Genomic DNA, 12,130 nt, shown 5'->3' with positions numbered 1-12,130 from the left:
GTTTTCAGTCATGATTGGAACTCTTTATCAGCACCATCAAACACTTGGAGCCTTGGATGTAGAAGGAGATTAACCTCGGAGCTTATACAAGTTCTGTTTCTAATTGTATATCAGAATGTTGCATAAAAGCTTGGACTGTTGCTTTTGAAGTGTTTTCCACAGGAAAAATCAAATTAATGATTCTTTCAAAGTTGTAATTTGATGCCCTAATGTAATAGTATATATAAACTCTCTCTCCCCCCCCCCTTCCTCCCCCCCTCTGAGGGAGGGAACATGTTAATCTCTCTATGCTGGCTAATCTTGATATCTGCAGTTTCTGAAAGCTTTGTTGCCTTTTGAAAAATCTATTCAGTTTTCTTTTGGCAATACAGAGTTGTATTGATAATACTCTTATTGGCTTACTCGCTACAGTATGTGCAGATTTGTTCTGTTATGTTTTTAAACACCTTCTGTTAGTTGACACTAATTTTATTTTTTGCAGTTTGCTGAGAGATACCCATTTTTAATTATGCGTTTTTTCATGAGGGTATTTAAATTAGCAATTGTCAAAACTCAGTTTTATATAAACGTTTTTTTTCACTGATATCACTAAATTCATCCTGTAGTGAAATCAAATACTGAATCTTCCATCAAGTTTCATCTGTAGTCAGCCTCCTCATTAGCAGCAAAGGTGTTGATGGAGGAACAAGAGGCTACATTTGGAAAAACAGAAACTTCTAGTGTAAAGCGGAACTCTATTGACTCCCTGAAATTGACTATAGAACAGTCAAGTTAAAGTTGTTGGATCCCTATTTGTCTTTTTTGAAAGCACTTCCTCCCTGTTCAGGTTCTGTTTTGTAAAATGAAAATAATCATGACCTATTTCACAGGGTAATTATGAAAGTAAACAGGATGAATACTTTAAAGCACCTGACATAGCAAGCATTGTGCAGTCAGCAATTTAATTTCATACTGTGCACTGAATAGTCAAGATATAAACAACTTATTTGAAATGGGCTGTTCTTTCTTTTCAAAACTCAGAATCTTATTTTGGTTATATGCTTAGATCTAGATGTTACCTTTAGATGCCAAAATGCTTCTCACCAGCTTCATTGCCTTTACTGGAACTACAGTATTTGGAAATAGCATGTAAGGTTTCAAATGTTTTATCTGATGTCTATTATGATTTACTTATTGTTTTGCAGAGTGGTTAAATGCAGAGTGGAAATTTGTTTGGGTCAGACTATGGCAATATTTGTTTGGGTCAGACTGTGGCAATATTAAAGTACATTTACATATGTTTTGATTTGATAACATTAAAGATCCATCCATTAAATGTTAGTCCTATCTTTTGAAGCTCTCATCTTCTAGTCTCCATGACCATATATTTTTTGAGACAGGCATCAGACATGCCTGAAGATAAAACTGGCAGACACAACAGTCCATAATTACAGTGCAGGTGGCCAAATTCTGCGCAGCAGCAGTGGGGATTCATTGCAAACACGTGTTTTATCCACCATAGTTGTTATATTTCAAATGTGGCAAACCTCTTGCACTGCTTAGTCCTTTTCCTTTAACTTTAAACCTACAACGGGCCACAAAGTTTATGGATTGTGACTGTGGTATAGTCAGACCATGTATAATTGACAGACTCGATTTTATTATAGAATTTAGTTATTTATTATTTTATAGTAGAATTTTTAGTTATATATTTACTGAATGTTTTTATTTGTTCTGGTCTCTGATCTAAGACTAATAAATTGATTGAATTGAAAACTGGCAGACACCAGAAGTGGGGATCAGTTTGGTGTCCTAAAATTGTAGAATTTTCCCATTACATTTTTCCCTTTTTTTATATGCAGTAAGATTTCCTTGTTACTTACTTTTTATACTGGATTTCTCACTTTTAAACCTTCGTTTGTTTTACAGGATTATTTTTACAATATTTAATAGAATTGCATTGGTTTAGTGCAAATTTTGTAAATTTATTGCAAATGCTTTATGAAGTTAGTTTTTCAAGCACAGGAGACTCCTGACTGATAACATCAATGCTTCTTTATAACGAAAAATCAATTTACCTCACAAGTTAAGAATTAATCATAACAAATAGCAACTTACAAGTAGTAACATAAGCAGTAATGGTATTGCTCTAAATAAATGTCTGTCTGTCTCTTCATTGGTCAAAAGTTACTGTAGTGTGATTCTGCAGCAGCTGGTAGTTCTTTGGAAGTAAATTCATTCCAAGACCAATAACCTTGGAGAACAAAGAGAGGCAGAAACTGATAACCTTCAGGGATAAGGTAGCTGATCTCAGTCTGATGCCTTAAGCAGCTGTGATGTCTCCGCAGTTCTAGAAGTGATTTTGAGGTCTTCAGGGAGGAGGAAAAGGATCCCTTACACAATATGTAAAGGGTGAAGAGGTAGCTCTTCCCCCATCCCCAGTTACTAAAGGAATAGCACAGGGTGCTGGGCATGCTAAATTCATGTTGTATTTGTTTGTTTAATTTCTATAGCCTCCCATATGAATCAATGACTCTGGGCAGCTTACAATTCAAAAATATTACAGTCAAAACACTGAAACACTTTTAAAACAATAAACAGTAAAAACACTCAAAATAAATATACACAGCAGTGAGATACTTGGCCAATTAACAATACATCCAGGAAACTTTAACTCATTCAGCACTCCAGGCTCTGGAATATAGGTTTTAGGGCCTTCAGAAAGTTTAACAGAATTAAGGCCATTCTAATCTCTGAAGGAAGGTATATTCCATAGAAAAGAGGCTATTGCAGGAAAAAGCCCTTGTACTAGTTCCTACCAGCCGACACTTTGGCTGATGAGATCTGCAGCATGCCTATTCTGGTAGATTGGGTTGGATGAGTAGAGACTCTTGGAAAAAAGTGATCCCTGATATAACCTGATCCTAAGCCCTTTAGGATGACCACCAACACCTAGAAACATATCAGTAACCAGTGCAGCTCATCCAGAATCATCCAGAATATGACAAGTGCCCATATATCTATCTCCATTCATTGCCCATCAGAATACTCTTCAGGAGCAGCCCCATGTAGAGTGTGTTGTGGTAGTCTAAATAAAAGGTTACAAGGGCATAAATTACTATGGGCGGGGTCTCTTAGCCCAGGTATGGGTGCAACTGCTATAGTACCTGAAGGTGTGCAAAGTTCCTCCTAGCCATAGCCGCTACCTACTCTTTGAGAACGAATTGCAAGCCTGGGAGGACCCCCAGCTTGCACATCGGGTTTGTCAGGATGCCGCAACCCCACCCAAGAAAAAAGAAAGAACCTTGTTTCTGGAGGATCCAAATACCCATCTGCCTTGCTAGGTTGAGCTGGAGCCCATTTTGTCCCATCCAGTCCCCAACAGCTTTCAGACACTGAGATTGGACATCAATAACATCACTCAAAAACATATAAAGTGGCTGTTATTTGCATACTGATGATATCTCACCCCAAACCAGGGATGGGATTCTATCTGGTCGGACCGGTTCTATAGAACCGGTTGTTCCGATTCTGTGTAATTCAGAGAAAAAGCAAATCATGCCACTGGCTGGCCCCTCCCCTCCCCCGCCCACTCACTCCTTACCTGGCATGCACGCCATCAAAATTGCCTACGTTTGGTAAGTTGCTATTTTTCCTCCTCCCCCACCCCGACTATCAACTGTTCTGTTGTGCCATTAGTTAGAAAGCAGGAAATTGTTGGATTTCTTGCTTTCTAGCTAATCTAAAAGCAGAGCTGAACCTTCCTTAGGACTGAAGCTTCTATTTTTCAGTGCAGACTCAGGTAGCAGATTGCAGAATGGTAGATCTCTGAGTGAATCTGTGCTTCTGTGAGCAACTCAATCTGCCTACCTGCTTTGCCTTGATGTTGGGTAAAAATTGTTCCTTTTTTAATAAAAAAATCGATATTTACATACATGGTGTGTTCTGAGTTAATTTTAATATTTATAATATTTACATACAAGTTACGCCCAGCCAGTCACATGACCACCAGGCCACATCTACAAATTAAACCACACCCACAGAACTGGTTGTTAAGAAATTTGAATCCCACCCCTGCCCCAAACTAATGTATCATCTCATCTAGCACCTCTGGTAAATGTTAAATAGAAGTGGAAATGTTAAATAGTTGCTCTTGCCAGCTATCTTAGTCAGTTGGTGCAGGGGTCTCCAACCTTGGCAACTTTAAGCCTGGTTGACTTCAATTCTCAGAATTTTCCATAAGCTTTGCTGGCTAGGGGATTCTGGGAGTTGAAGTCCACCAGGCTTAAAGTTGCCAAGAGTCAAGACCCCTGAGTTGGTGTCAGCAAACCACTGGAAAGCATTTTCGCTCGCACAGTGCCATGTACTTCCATCGAACATCCTATACGGCAAGTATAAAAGTATATCATTGACAGAAAGACTCTGTCCTGCAGCTCAGAGAGGTGAAGACTGTGGGTTACATGCTCCTTAGATGTTCTTTTTACCCAGAGGTTAGGCAAAAACATACGCCAGTAACTGCTAGATATTCTGGCCGCTCTAATACTACCTATCTTAAGTGGCTGCTTAAGGATGAACAGTCTATAACTACCGTGCAGGTAGCAAGATTCTGTGTAGCAGCACTGGGGATTTGTCACAAACACATGTCTTCTCCACCATACTTATGTTACATAACAAACGTGGCAAATCCTTTACACTGCTTAGTCCTTTCCCTTTTAGCGTTGAGCCTACAGTGGGCCACACAGTTTATGGATTGTAATTTTAGTATAGTTAGACCATGTAAAATTGACAGACTGGATTTTATTATAGATTTTAGTTATTATTTTATACTAGAATTTTTAATTGTATATTTACTGAGTGTTTTTATTCTGATCTCTGGTCTAAGACTGTAATAAATTGATTGATTGGTTGATTGATTGAAATAGAAAGAGAGACAGAACAGATCTCTGAGGCATCACACAAAGAAGGGCCATAGTCCGGAGTTCTAACTCTCTATCAACACCAATTGGAACTGTCCCAGGAGGATGGAAGAGAATCAGCGCAATACATTGCTGCCCACTCCTAATTACTGAAGCTGGTTTGAAAGGATACCATGATTGATGGTATCAAACGCCACTGAGATGTCAAGAAGAGCCGAGATAGACGCACTACTTCCATCCCATTCCCACTAGAGGTCATACACTTAGCACAATCAATGCTCTGTCATTCTAAAACCCAGGTCTGAACCCTGATTATTTATTAATTATTATATATTACAAAAAGTGGTCTAAATAGTCACTGTATCCAGGTTCCTCTGAAGCTGACATGCGACCATCTCTTTACCACCTTCCCTAGAAAAGAAAGATTGGAGATCAGATAAAAGCTGTTCTGTCTACTTGGATCAAGCAATGGTTCTTTGAGGTATTGTACCAATACCTCTTCAAGAGCTGGCAGGACAACTCACCCTCTCAAGCAGGCGTTAACTACTATCCAGCCCCACCCTCTCCTGCACAATCTTAATTAGCTTGGAGGGGTACAGATCTAAACAACATTGCGAACCAGCAGCTGAGAGGACCCTGTCTATTTCCTCAGGTTCCAGGGGCTCACGTCAGCTTGCAAGATGTAACTCCTACCACCTCAATTGACTATGCTATAAGACTGGAGTCCAACATAGAATGAATGCAACCAACTTTGTCTGCCTGATGCACACCATATTCTTCACAACAACATTTTAGGTTAACTTCAGTATTGCACCTTCCAAGGAAGGACCAAATCACCCAAAACAGGAACACTGGCAACTAAGTGGCAGATGCAAGAAGGATGAAGAAATAGTTATACTTCGCAGCCTTTACAATCACGAGGTAAGCCTTAATAATGGCTCTAGCTCAGATAAATTTACTTTCCTGATGCTAAGGTTTCAGACATCACAAACCATTTAATTCGGCTCTGGACATTTTATGGCCTTCAGGCATCATCCAGCCCTTTGGCTGCCCATGTTCAACCAGCATGAAGTCAATTGAAAATTAGAAATCAAATGTAAATAAGTGTGTTGCAAGGGGCAGGAGAAGAAGCCAGCTCAAGTCTGACTCTATGCAGGCTCTGTGCATTCCTTCAGTCAGTTGGCAGACACAGGAGAATGAGGAAAGAAATGCTTTTCTGCACCTGCATAGTACCTGGAGCAGCCTGAGGAGTTGAAGTGATGGAGTTTGAGAACCTTAAATCAGGTGACATAACAGTCCCAGGTTCTCCTGGGGCTCCTTGGGAAAATTAATTGCCCACTCCTGATCTAGACATTCCAGTAGGTATTGCTGGAGTCAATTATATGGTTGCTCTCACACAAGTGTTCAGAATCAAAAGTGAAGGGGCAAATTTGGATTGTTGAAATCTAGGGCTGCCATAATGCTTTTGTTGGAAATGCTGTCTGTCCCATGCACAAGGACAGTTAGCTGAATAGTCTCAATGTAGGCATGAGATAAAGGCCAGGAGGAGGGAGTTTTCATTTGTGAGGTGCAGGTTATATCCTTTTATTTATAGTATAAAACATGAAATGTAACAAATCAGTTTCTAAATGGATTTTAGTGGGAACGTCAAAAATACAAAACGAGTTCCAATATGAGAAAAAGCATTTCTAGAATAATTTTTGTAATTGTTCAAATGGGAACCATTTGTATCTTAGAAATGGCTATTATTAGTCCAGAAAACTACAAGGTCAAAAGAATGCTAAAGAAACATCTGCCTTTCTTTTATTACTTTGTAAATGTTTTGATCATATTGTGTAAGCTGCCTAGGTTCACTGTGAAAAAGATAGCTTGTAAATAAATAGGAGGAGACTCTTTTTAAGTGCTTATGGTCAAGTAGGTGCCTCTGATCTAAGATGGGGGAATTGGAGTGCTTGGTGCTGTGGAAAAACCTGAACTGTTTACTACAGAAACATAGAATAGAAGCAACTAATGGGGTACAGTTATCTCTAAATATACAACTCGGTTTTGAATTTCTAACAGCCATCCTTAATGTCACCTGACTGCATGTTAGGTGCTTGGCAACTGGCCTGCCTGTAGACGCATTTGCTGCACACACACCTTGACATATGACCATGATTTAAAAAACGTTTTGCTGGAAAGTGGCATTCCACTTTTTGGCAAAAACTTGTTCATAATGAACAATGGATTTATTTAATGACTGCTGTCTTCACTTAATGACTGTCATAAAAAAGGTCGCAAAGATGTGTTTGGTTATGTGACTTTCATGATTTAGGCCCCTAATTCCCAAGTTCAATCACAGTCATAAGTCAAGGACTGATTTCCTGTAACCTCTGTTAAAAAAAGAAAGGAAAGGGATATTAGGAGCAAAGTTGCCCTATTCATCAGAGGCAGAATTATAGTGTTCTAAAGAATAGCTTAGAAATAAATGAAATTAATTCTACAGATACGGAATAACACATATAAACCTAATGTCCAAGAAACAAAATATTATTACCTGCCTGAAAAAGAAATTAGATTGTTATCTATAAATATGTGCTAATAATGAATGACTTCATTTCACATAAATTGTGAAATGTATATTCTGGGTATGATGAGACTAAATTTCTAGATACAATAAATAATTGTATTCTGAAACAACTATTCATAGAACTAACAAATAAAGATAGAGCCCTAGAATTAATTTTGAATGGTGCCCAAAATGTGCCCAAAATTTTGAACAGCGCCCCAAAATTCAAATTATAAATTGTTTGGGAACAATATTAATAATTCTATAACCAACATGAATACCAGTGGATTTTTAATAAGAAAGTGAGGCATGGTGACATGTATTTCAAAAGAACAAAAAAGAAAAGGAAGAAATTTGTAAAAAGAAAGTTGAAAGAAAGAATCAAGAAGGTTAGATTTTTTTTGCCCCACAATGCTTGGAGATCATTCAAAAGCATTATATTCTCAACCACCACGTGTACCTCAGATCAAGAAAAATTCCACAAAGTCCAGGAAGAGACTGGAATCAAAGATGAGTTGAGAATCAGAGCTGAACAGAAACTGAGATGCCATTAAAGGCAAGAAGGCTTCCTTTGAGAAGACAGGGAAGAGAGAGGAAGATTTTTACTCAAATTAGGGGGGTATAGAATTTGCCAGAGAATATCTAAGCAGTGTCTAAAGAATTATAAGTAATATTTGAGCACATGACAAAGGACATTAAGGATCATTAATTATATGCTAAAGGAGAATAAAGAACTAGAAAAGAAATTGGATAAATTTTTGCTGTTGACCTTGGTGGAAGTTGGGAGGAACATGGGAAAGTTGCCCGTCCTTGAGCTGTTTTTTTCCCCCAGAAGGGAAAAACTGAATAGATAAACTGAAATAGGCAGTGAGCTATGATATTATAAGCCAAACTGACAAACTACATATAAATAATTCCTTAAGCCATGTTGATTTACACCAAAGAGCTTGAGGTCTATTCCTGAAGATTACAAAACAGCCAGTGTGAATCCTATTTTTTTTTAAAAGAAGCAAGCGGTGATGACAAGAAACTATGGGTTAATTTGGATTAATATTAAGGGGGAAAATTTAAAATGGAGTTAAAAGGAAAATAAGCAAACACAAAATGAGTTTTGTTGGAAAAGAAGCCACATGGTTTCTACAAACTAAGCTTTTCTTGTAATGTAGATTTTAGGTTGCACCAACAAGCATTTAAACAAGGATGACCTAGCAAATGCAAAATATTTTGATTTTTAAAAATATTCCGATGAAGTATTCTTATCATAGATTCCTTAGCAATTTCCTGGGATAAGAGGGCAGATACCCACATGCAATTGACAGCTGACAATAATTGATCAAGAATGAGGTTTGAAGCACAAAGGAAAATTCATTAAAGTGTCAAAATAATATAGATTTAGTATATATGTAGTAGTATGCTACAGAGGTAGTAAAGTTGCAAAAAAAGAGGCAATTAAAATGATTAGGAGATGAAATAGTTCTATACAAGGAAAGACATTGTTTAACTTTAAAAGAGCATAATGAACGATCCAACAGGTACAAAATATTCAAAGAATGATTAATGTGAAAGATTCTTCTGCTCTTACATCATTAGAATTTGAGATTATCTGTTTGAAGTGAATATGAGCTGTTATAAGAACTACAGAAAATTTTCCCCCATGCAATTCATTGTTAAACTCTGGAATCCATTGCCAGCAATTACAGTAGCAATCAATTCGAAAAGTTTTTAAAAGGAAGTGGACAGGTTGTTATGGAGCATCAAGCTATCAGTGGTTACTATCATTTATGTTTCTTTACTATTTGTTGAATCCACACAGTGTCTTAAAAACTTGTTGCAGGGAAGCAACAGCAGAAGAGAGTTATTACACTCCAATCCATTCTTATGAGCTTTTTAGAGTCATCCACTAAACCAATGTAGAATAAAGAATGCTTGATTTATCCAGCAGTTTCTTCTGTTAAGCATTTTGGCTCAAAAAGCAGAGAATAAATGCTGTGGTGCCATCATATGAAAATATATCTCAGTAAGTTTACATGTTATGCTAATCTATGCTTCATTTATGGTTTATTGAATAAACTTAATCAGATGAGTTCAGGCTGCACATTAAGTTTTAAATCACACATTACAAGCTACAATGTTGAGTTCACATAACCATTGAGACCAGAACTGAACAACCCACATTAAACTGTGTAATTGTTGTGTAATGTATGCCTTTGTATCTTCTTTGTAGTCCAGATGTTGCTGAAATACAGCTAGCCTCATTCCTCATCATTAGCCATGCTGGCTGGGCTTCTGGGAGTTCAGCAATAATTGGAAAAACACCGGTTATTCATCCTTGCTGTAGCCTCTCTCATATGGATGTAGAAATTAAATCACTCTGAATGTGTTTGAGACACTGACTCCCAAGGTTGTTATAAACACCTGGAGATAGCAAACTTAGATACTAATAATTCCTGTCCTTGAATAGGCGGGTGGGGGGGAGTGGCACAGAAATAAATAAATAAATGAGAGAAAGTGAATCAGTCACATGGGACTTAGATATAAGACAGCCACAGATCAGACGAAAGTTAGAAGACGAAAGTTGTTGGAAAAGCGACACGTGGTTAAGGTTTGTATAGTTCTACCTTCTGTTAGCATAGAGAATTAATGGGGATTGCTTTAAGATTTAAAATTAATACAGTTATGTAAAGCCTATCCTGATTAATATTCTGAATTGTTGCATTGTCTATTTTATGTCTTGAAAATTGTAAAAATGTTGACTGTGTAGCCAGTCTTTTTGATAATGAAACTTTTAAGGGGAGGTAAAAGTCATATAACTGTTATTTAAAGTGCTTAGGATATTTTTGCTATTTAGAAAAGATGAGTTTTATGTGAGTCAGGCAAAATAGAAAGTGTTAAAATTATATTGGAAAAGGTTAAAAGAATTTCCTTTCCTGCCTCCCCCTCCACTTTTGGAGCGGGCAGAAATATTGCTTTGAAAAGCAATATTTATTTCTCTTCTCTTTCCTCCCCCATTTTCCAGCATAATTCTGTGGTAACATCTGTTTTTCTTAACTTAATTCTCACACTTTTGATGTTAGTGGCAGTATTCTTGATTTTTTTTTTAATTTTAGAGTTTGCCGGGGCTGGTAGATACGCATATCTTACCAGATGCTATACAAGGGAACAAACTTTTTTTTTTTTTTGTCTGTGCAGACTTTTCAAAAGTGTGCGTATGGGGAGTGGGAGGCTGGGCTCACATCTAAAATGCGTGAATCCAGCCACGCTTTTTCTCATTCACCTTCTAACTGGAAAGATATCACGTACTCCCAAGGCAGTAGCCCTGTTGTTACCTTCCACTGTATATGTCTCCCCCCCACCCCCTAGAGCCAAGCCGTTAGAAATGTATGTTGCAAGGTTAGAAAATGTTGAAGAATGATTGCAGGATCATTTAAACAACCTTTTTCTTTATTATTTGTAGTGCTGCATTAATTTCTTCTCTCAGAAAAACTGCATTTCTGTTTAGTTCATTTAGCTATCTGCCTGTCTACTCTCTCATCTGCTAGAATTCAACGTTTTCCTTTGCCTACTTTTTTTTTCTGCACTACGCAGTGAGTTCTCACAAATATGGTTGATGGCACACATGGGTATACTATAGATGCAGTAGGAACTGGCAAAGCTCCTAAATTAGCCTATTAAAATCAATCTTCAACCAAAGAGGACTCATTTTGCATTCGTTCAATTTACACAGCTATAAAATGTGCTGCCACTTCGGGTGGATGGAAAGAGCTTTGCATAAGGTTCCTTTATTAAAGAAGTGGCCACCCATACTCTGATGTGGTTCCATTCCTTTTTTTTTTTTAATTATCTCAGGATTTCCTAAAATTTCCTCCTGAAATTTTAGACATTGGGTTATGCTTTACTGAGATGCGAAATTCACTTTTTAAAAATAGGTTACTGTATAGGTGTTTGGCCTCTAATTGGCTTAATGTAACTATTGTATTAAATCCCCCTGGTCTCCATAAACTCTTGAAAACTTAAAAAAAATCTTTGTCCACACACTGGTTCACAGTGGTTATCATTTTAATCAGAAGCATTCAGCAATAACTGGAAGTGTTTTGTGTGCTTGCTACATGTTACATGACAAAGGAAGTAAATCTAAAATTGTTATCATTGCCATATTATTCAATATTGACATAACCCATGGCTAAATGGAGTGAAATAATTTGGTTTCGTAAATCAGAGCTGGGTGATATTTGAGACCAAGAACTTTACCTGGAAATGATATGGTAATATCACCTGAGGGGATAGTAGATAATATTCAGGGTTTTTTTTAAGCACAGTATTCCAAATGTGGTCTCACCAGTGTAAAGTGTGATTGTGAAACTTTCTCTCTGTTGATGCACCTAAGACTGCATAGCCTTTTTGGCCTCAAATGTCACCCAGCTCTGATTTACACAACCAAATTATTTCATTTTGTTTAGCTATGGGTTATGTTAATATTGAATAATATGGTAATGGTAACAATTTTAGGTTTTGGGATGTAACATTGATTTTTATTTTTATTTTTGCTTTGGCATATAAGAAAGTTGAAGGAACAGTTATTTCTGAATGCCTCTAACTGTAATAAACAGTCTAAGCTATGATGTGGCCCAAAATTTCAGTGATCACTGCAATACTCTTATAATTATGTCCCATATGCTCAAGTCAACTT

At 37.2% G+C, this 12,130-nt stretch overlaps 1 protein-coding gene across 14 annotated transcripts in view; it reads left to right on the top strand.

The window, feature by feature from the left end:
• SPOP (speckle type BTB/POZ protein) overlaps positions 1-12,130 on the top strand; it is a 98,873-nt gene that overhangs the window by 72,144 nt on the left and 14,599 nt on the right. For 3 of the 14 annotated variants that reach the window (XM_026710927.2, XM_087918521.1, XM_087918524.1), the window contains exon 3: positions 5,548-5,816. The exons of 9 other annotated variants lie outside the window; for them this stretch is intronic. The gene's annotated coding sequence lies outside the window, so the exon portion shown is untranslated. Of the gene's footprint in view, positions 1-5,310; positions 5,817-12,130 lie in introns of all 14 variants that reach the window. 2 more of the 14 variants (XM_087918519.1, XM_087918522.1) reach the window with 1 other exon arrangement.

This window comes from Pseudonaja textilis, chromosome Z, assembly GCF_049901715.1.
Source record: "Pseudonaja textilis isolate UNSWEBS1 chromosome Z, rPseTex1.2, whole genome shotgun sequence".
NCBI lineage: Eukaryota > Metazoa > Chordata > Lepidosauria > Squamata > Elapidae > Pseudonaja > Pseudonaja textilis.
This window is presented reverse-complemented; position numbering and strand designations above follow the sequence as displayed.